General features: G+C 35.5%; 1 pseudogene; it reads right to left on the bottom strand.

Annotated features, from left to right (window-relative positions):
• Positions 1-739: 739 nt before the first annotated feature.
• LOC114265950 (wall-associated receptor kinase-like 1 pseudogene) lies at positions 740-7,165 on the bottom strand (annotated as a pseudogene).
• Positions 7,166-7,923: the final 758 nt, after the last annotated feature.

Below are 7,923 nucleotides of genomic sequence, written 5' to 3'. Positions count from 1 at the left end.
TTTGAGAGGGAGATTTATGATCTGGATTGGGCCGTGGTAATGGCCGGGCAAATTTGGACCGAACATAGTTGGGCCGTGGTAGCATGGGCCTGTCCAGAAAGATTTTGCTCAGTTAAGGCAAGGCATGGTTGGACCGAGCTGCTTGGCATCGGGGTGCAAAAACCAGTCGAGTGATGGTTCAGCCCACGGTTCATGCGTTAGTTCAGCAGGAAGGCCGACGGCTAACCAGCATGACTCGTCCCGAGCTCTGCTAAGCCGGAACGCAACTGAGCTTGGATATCATTGAGCTCGGCGGGCAGAGCGCTTTGGCTAGCTGCGCAGCACGGCCGTTGACAGCCGAGATGCTGTAGCCCGGCTGCCGAGCTCCCAGTGGTGTGGGCTGGCAGTTAGGTGATGTTCAGCTAGATTTGTGCTGACAGATGGGATAGCAGCACCACGTATCGAGAGACTAATGGGAGTAGATTTGGGGCGCAGAAGGTATATAAGCGAGTCTGCGCCCCCCACGCTCGGACATATGAACATTTGGTGAGATTTACACTAAACACTCAATCCTCTCTCTCTCTTTATCCCTGTGTGTCTAACTTAATCGTCGGAGGGGCATTCCGGCCACACACCACCGGGTAGCTCACCGTTGTTGTGCTCGCAAGTCGATCGGACAGTCAGGAACCTGGAAGAAAGGAGTACGGGCTTGCTGGAATATTTGCTCCCCATACACCTTTTATTTTACTCCGCTGCACTATTAATTTGTTATGACTTCAATTATTGTCTTGTTGCAACGCCAAACCTCCGGGTACCGAGTTTGGGTCATGACATTAGCAACTGCCAAAATCCCTTTTTTCCCATCCTCTTTTGCTACTCGAGCATCAAGAATATCAAATAAACGATTCTCCTTCATTGTCAATATAAAATATGTTGCCAGACTTCTCCCTTCTTCAGTCCTAGTTGCTGAAATCGCCTTTTGTCCAGTTAGGAGATCAACGAGTACTATCCCCAAATTGAAAACATCACTCTTTTCTGTGAATTGACTCAACTAGAAATACTCTGGATCCAAATAACCAAAGGTACTTTGCACTAATGTGGTCAAGTGAGTTTGATCCACAGGAACTGATCTTGAAATGCTAAAATTCGAGACTTTTGCTCTATATTTCTCATCCAAAAGTATGTTTGAGGACTTACTGTCTCGATGATAAATAGGTATTAAAGCTGCCGAGTGCAAATAGAATAGAGTTCCAACAATTTCAATAGCAATCCGCAAGTGTAAATCCCAAGATAGTGGGAACTCTTCATATTGATCATGGATGTATTGTAGAAGGGTTCCATTAGGAATGAATTCATAGACTAGCATAGGAACTTCTGTCTCCAGATAACACCCGAGTAGCTTAACCACATTTCTATGGCTTATTTGCGATAAAATGACCACCTCATTGATAAACTGGTCCAGATTGCCTTCATCAACCATTTTGGACTTTTTAATTGCTATGATTCTTCCATTTCTTAACATGCCTTTGTAAACTGTTCCTTGGCCTCCCTGACCAAGGAATCGATTAGCATTGTAGTGGTCTGTCGCTTTCTTCAATTCCTTTACTGTGAATAACTTATTCGCCTCAACATTACCATTATTTGATGATAACTATTGCTGTAATAATAAACCACCATTTCATTTGAAGAACTTTCCCTTGAGCTTAGTTTGCTTTCTACTATTTAGGTCAAGTTTGGCTATCCTAAATAAATACACACTTTTTATCTTTTTATTTTTTTTCCATCACATCATCTCTTTACTTTTCTACACATCTTTTCGTAAAAAGATAAAAAACGCACTTATTTAGGTCATCCCAAACAACCCCTTAGTATTTTGCACAACCACCGTACATAGATAAGTAAACATAACACTCCAAGACTGGAGCTAGTTCCTGCCAAACATAAACAAATAGAAATGGCTCATTTCATAAAACTAAACATTGAGTTCTTGAACACAGAAGATCGTAGTATACTAAATACTTTTTTTTTTTTCAGCTAGTGCACTAAATACTTTCAAAGGTCAAATTTAGGTTTAGCCCTATTACTGATCTTTTCAAATCCCATCAACTCACCCCCCCCCCCCCCCCCCCAAAAAAAAAAAAAAAAAAAAAAAAAAAAAAAGAAAAAAAAGAAAACTCATTCTTGCGTTCACTTGTTAATTTCTTGAAAAAAGTATAAAGCAATATGCTTGAGGAACCCAATGGATGTGCAACATTTTATGAGTGCGGAAACAAATTTAAACTGGGGGCATATAAACAAACCGTATTGAAGCAGAACATTTTCCTTAAATTCCTTTTGGTGTCATAATAGAAGAGTTCATACTACATATTTCCTTCATTTTATTCAATTCCTTGAAATCCTTAACCACTAAAACCTTGCACACTAAATTTCGGATCATTCATTAAGTGGAATCCACATAAATGGATGACATAGATCACTTTGTGGTAATGTCATTCCACATATATTTAAAATATTTGATAAAATTTTAGTAAGATTTTTGAAGTAGCAGTATTCATAATTTTTTGACATTCACCGTGTGTGTGGAGTTAGAAAAGAGCTTAGCCATGAATATCCACTTTCATGTGAGAGTTGCTATTGTTGGGCATTTTGTAGTAACCATGTGATGAAATTTGGATATATCCAGCTGGACAAGAGCAATTGTATCCCCCAGCCAGGCGTATTCACACATAATTTCTGACACCTATATATTGAGACTAGGGTTTGCACATTCATCAATATTTGACATTCAATTACCATGGATAGATATATGCTTTTCATAGTTGACTTTTACAAAAGACAATAAATAAATAAAGGGAAATTACCTCTCAATGGGAGAAAAAAAAAATTATACAAATATGAAAGGGTGCAAGTTACACTTGTACCTACATATCCTTTTATTTGTATCCATCACAAAATTACTTACACCTCATATATTTTTGAAATTTTTTTTTTTATCTATCCCACTATGGTGAAATTCGTCCATAAATAAATTTCAGTTTGTACATCAAATCCTACAATAAGACTAGGGAGCCTCCCCAATTTATCCAAATACATGGCAGCCCACCTCAAAGTGAAGACTTTTAAGCAAAAAATAACATTCTAATTAATTAAGTTATCAATAATTCATAAACCCTTGAATGAAATAATTAATAATTAAATTAGACTAGGGAGACTCCTAGATTTATGGCAAATCAATTAGTACTAGCGTAATATCCGTGTTATACACGGTTTTAAATAAAATTAATTAAATTTTAATTATTTTTATCACAATTTCGCTTATGATTTTTCTTTTTTATCCTCCTACCATTAATGCTATGTTTTAAGTTCTGAATAACAATAACATGAATCATAATGTAATTAGCAAAAATTAAACAAAAATTATGATAAATTATAAAATTACACTTTTTAATTTTTATTTTTAAGAACAAAAACTACACCTGTGATAAAATATAAATACATTATTATTTTCTAAGGGTTTCATAATTTTAATTTGCCATATATTAGATGATATTGTAAATTATGTGAAACTCAATAATTATTATTATTATTATTATTTACTAATTATATTTTCTTAGTATGCCATATAATAGTAATAATAATAATAATTTTTTTGTAAAACTCCAATCTAGCAAAATTTGTTTAAATCAAAAAATTGAATAACAAAATAAAAATGACAAACAATGAATTACTAATGACCCTTATCCTCTTATCTTTCCTGAAATCAGTATTTACCCCAAGTATAACTTTTAGATTTTCTCACAATCGCTAGTTTTGACATCTCACATTGGTCATTTTCTTATTCTTCTCACTCACTCACCTTTGCTTAACGGAACTTCATAGCATGGGTGTAATTTTTAAAATTATTTTAGAAACCATAATACTTGTGCTATGCATGTATTTAAATAAATAATTAAAATTTAATTTTGAAATTAAATAATAACATAAAATTTATTTATAAGAAATAAATAAACTATGGTGGAATGTATTTTTAAAAAAGTGCAATAAAATTACAAAAATTATTTTTACAATGAAATATAAATGCATTTTGTCTTATAAGTTTTGCAATTTAGTTTATTTTATGTCAAAAATAGCCCAATCATATAATAAATTATATTTGTCAATTTATTAACTACCGATTGTCTATTTTGTAAAAGTTTAAAAATATGTCTATTTAGCCATAAAATTGTAGTTTCTCCCATGCCATAATTCATGAGTACAAAAGAATAAGAGTTGGCTTGAGGATTTATGATTGTCCTAGACACTAAAAGTGACATAATTTAATTGACTCAACATTTATCTCTACTTGGCCATGATCTAATTCTATATGCCTCAACATGAACCACTTAACCCATTTATTGATTAAATTGGTGGATAAATATATGTTACTATTTTTTATAATAAATATGTACAAAAATTAAAACTTTGATATAATTTTATATTTATATTTAAAATTATCGAGGATTTACAGTTGTCTTAGACACTAAAAGTGACATAATTTAATTGACTCAATATTTATCTCAACTTGGCCATGCCCTAATTATTAGAGAAATGTCTTAGTCTATACCTAAGTATGAACCACTTAACTCATTTATTTATTAAATTGGAAAATAAATATACGTTAGTATTTTTGAATAATAAAATATGTAAGAGTTGGCTTGAGAATTTATAATTGTGCTAGACTCTAACAGTTCTAACAGTGATATAATCTAATTGACTCAATATATGTATTTCAACTTGGCCATGACGTAATCATTAAAGAATTGTCTTAATTTATACCTAAACATGAACCGCTTAACTCATTTATTTATTAAATTGGTACATAAATATATGTTAGTATTTTTTATAATAAAATAATAAATATGTACATGTATATGCATAGTTATTAAAAAAAATTAAAACTTTGATAAATTTTTATATTTATATTTAAAATTATTGAGTATTTGTAGTTATGCTAGACACTAAAAGTGACATAATTTAATTGACTCAATATTTATCTCAACTTGGCTATGACCTAATTATTAGAGAATTGCCTTACTTCATGCCTAAATATGAATTACTTAACTCATTTATTTATTAAATTGGTGAATAAATATATGTTAGTATTTTTGTATAATAAAATATGTAAGAGTTTGCTTGAGGATTCATAATTGTGCTAGACTCTAACAGTGACATAATCTAATTGACTCAACATTTATCTCAACTTGACCATGACCTAATCATTAGAGAATTGTCTTAATTTATTCCTAAACATGAACCACTTAACTCATTTATTTATTAAATTAGTAAATAAATATATGTTAATATTTTTTATAATAAAATAATAGATATGTACATGTTTATGCATAGTTATTAAAAAAATTAAAACTTTGATAAAATTATATATTTATATTTAAAATTATTGAAGATTTATAGCTGTGGTAAATACTAAAAGTAACATATTTAAAATACTAAAAGTAACATGATTTATAGCTGTGGTTATACCTGATATTTTGTTCAACCTGGCCATAACTTAACTATTAGTCCATTGTCTTAATCTATACCCAAGCATAAACCACTTTCATGTGTGTGGAGTTGGAAACGAGCTTACCCATGAATAACCACTTTAATGTGAGTGTTGCTATTGTTGGGCATTTTGTAGCAACCATGTGAAGAAATTTGGACATATCCAGCTGGACAAGAGCAATTGTATCCCCCAGCCAGGCGTATTCACACGTAATTTCTTACACCTATTGAGACTAGGGTTTGCAAATGAAAAATGTTAATAATTCTAAATATTTTATCAAATATTTTACTTAAGGTTTTATATGGGTATTGTACGGGGAGGAAATAATTCTCCTCGTATAATCCTGTTGACCAAGTCCACGCTCCTCCGTACGACGTCGCTTTGTTACCTGAAAACACAAACGTGAGCTAGCCGACGGGTGTATGCCGGAAACCTCTCCGATGCCTAAGTCAGTAAGCTTGACAAATAGACAAAGTTTTATGTTCTCAAAAAGTATTGTGTTCAATTACCTCCTCCAAGGTGATGCTTGTGAGCTTTTATAAGTTTCCCGTGGCACAATCCTAGTAGGACTTGTATTTCTCCATGCAGAGTCCTCCTAGGATTCATTCTCCTAAGGATAATGCTTATCCTTTTACACCCTCCCCTACTGCTTAAACCAAGTGGGATGGTTTTCTTTATGGCCGAACTTCCATTTGACCGAAGTAAAATTGGCTATACCGAGCCACAGAGGGCCGAACTATCCTTAGCTCGGTCTTTTCCTCTAACTCCTTACTTCGGCTGCCCTGTTCAACCTTGATGTGCTTAGATCAAACTTCCAAGTAATAAGTTCTGACCGACCTAACCATTGTAAGTCACGACCGGACTAATTCCGAAACCGGCCTTCACAGAACATACAGCGACCGGACTAACTCTGAGACCGGCCTAACTCCGAGCTGCCTCCGGACCGGAGTAGTTTTACTCTTCCTTGGGCCGACGTAACTATCTCTGCTTGAGCCGGAGTAATCACACCTCCTTGGCCGGAGTAACTTTGCCGGAGTAACCTTGCTCTACTGGGCCGGAGTATCCTTTACGGCCTTTTTTACTCAGTCCTTCGCGTTTTGGGTCTCAAAGCCTAACTCGCAGCTCGGCCCAATTTTTTCCAAAAATTACCCTCTCAATTACCCCTTAATTCCATCTGCGCAGCATGATTGGGATTATCAGTCTACTGGCCGAGCTAGAGTTTATTAAGCCTTTCCAGCCGAGCTAAAAACCCTTTAGCCTCTCCAGCCGAGCGAATTACCCTCAGGCTCTCCAACCGAGCTAATTTTACCTCGGGTATCACTATGTCCGGTCAAAACGTCCCTTCAATCACAGCGACTGTAACGCTTCCCATTCTAGTGACACGTGGCAAGCTCTGATAAGCTGCGGCCAACTGTCATGCCGCCCTTCAGAAATTTTGTACTGTTCCCGCCTCTTTTTGCCGCCTTTTTCTCTCCCTTCTTTCACAAAATCAACCTTTCTACTTCTTGAATCACATACTCTACTGTTTTCATCTTCTTTCTGTGCCTCTACTCCTTCCATACCCAAGCTTGAGTTCTTTACTTGCTGCCACTGTTTCCGACTCCAGTCTTCTTTCTCTCTTCTCTGGTAAGAAAATCTGACCATCTTGCTTTCTATGTTTTCGTACTCTACTTTCCATGTTTTGTATGTTTTTTGTAAACATTTTTCTCCATTTGTTGCTTTACTTTCGTACTTTTATGAAAAAAAACCAGTAGAACTCCATGTGTGTATGAACTGTTATGTAGAAAACCACTTTTAGATCCAAAATCACATAGCAACCGAACTAGGATACTGTTTGTCCAATATTGGTAGATCACTTCAGCCAATAACCGAACTAGAACTTGTAGGAATATCAGTAGTTTCTTCTGAACCATTCTAGCCAAGATAAGATCACCGAACAAACGTGCACAAACCGAACTAGGTACTTCGGTCTACAACCGAGCTAAGCTTTCGGGGCCAAGCCGGCTTTCTTAGTTCTTAAACCGAACTTAGAAAGCCGCCCCTAGGGGCTCAACCGAAGTAACTTTCCTCACACTGCAACCGATTTAGGTTCTGGGACTAAACCAGCTTTCTTAGCTTTTTTAGACCGAACTCAGAAAGCTGCCCCTAGACGTTAAACCGGTCTACCGAGCAAACTGCTCAAGCCGAGCTGCCAAACCTTTAGATGAACCGAGATAGAACCAGCCAATTTGAGGCCGAAGTAGGGCTCTTATACCATGCTTTTAAATTGTAGCACGGTCCACTGATCAGTGCTTTAACCCCCTGTTTTTTACTTTGCAGACTTAGGTTACCCAAGCACTCCTGCGTGCGCTCAACCGAGCTTCTGAGCACGATTTTTGCGCCGAGATAACTTATCCGTAACT

Source organism: Camellia sinensis, chromosome 9 (assembly GCF_055761805.1).
Source record: "Camellia sinensis isolate YWXY chromosome 9, ASM5576180v1, whole genome shotgun sequence".
Lineage (NCBI taxonomy): Eukaryota > Viridiplantae > Streptophyta > Magnoliopsida > Ericales > Theaceae > Camellia > Camellia sinensis.
The sequence above is the reverse complement of the archived record's forward strand: the minus strand, read 5'-3'. Positions and strand labels throughout refer to the sequence as shown.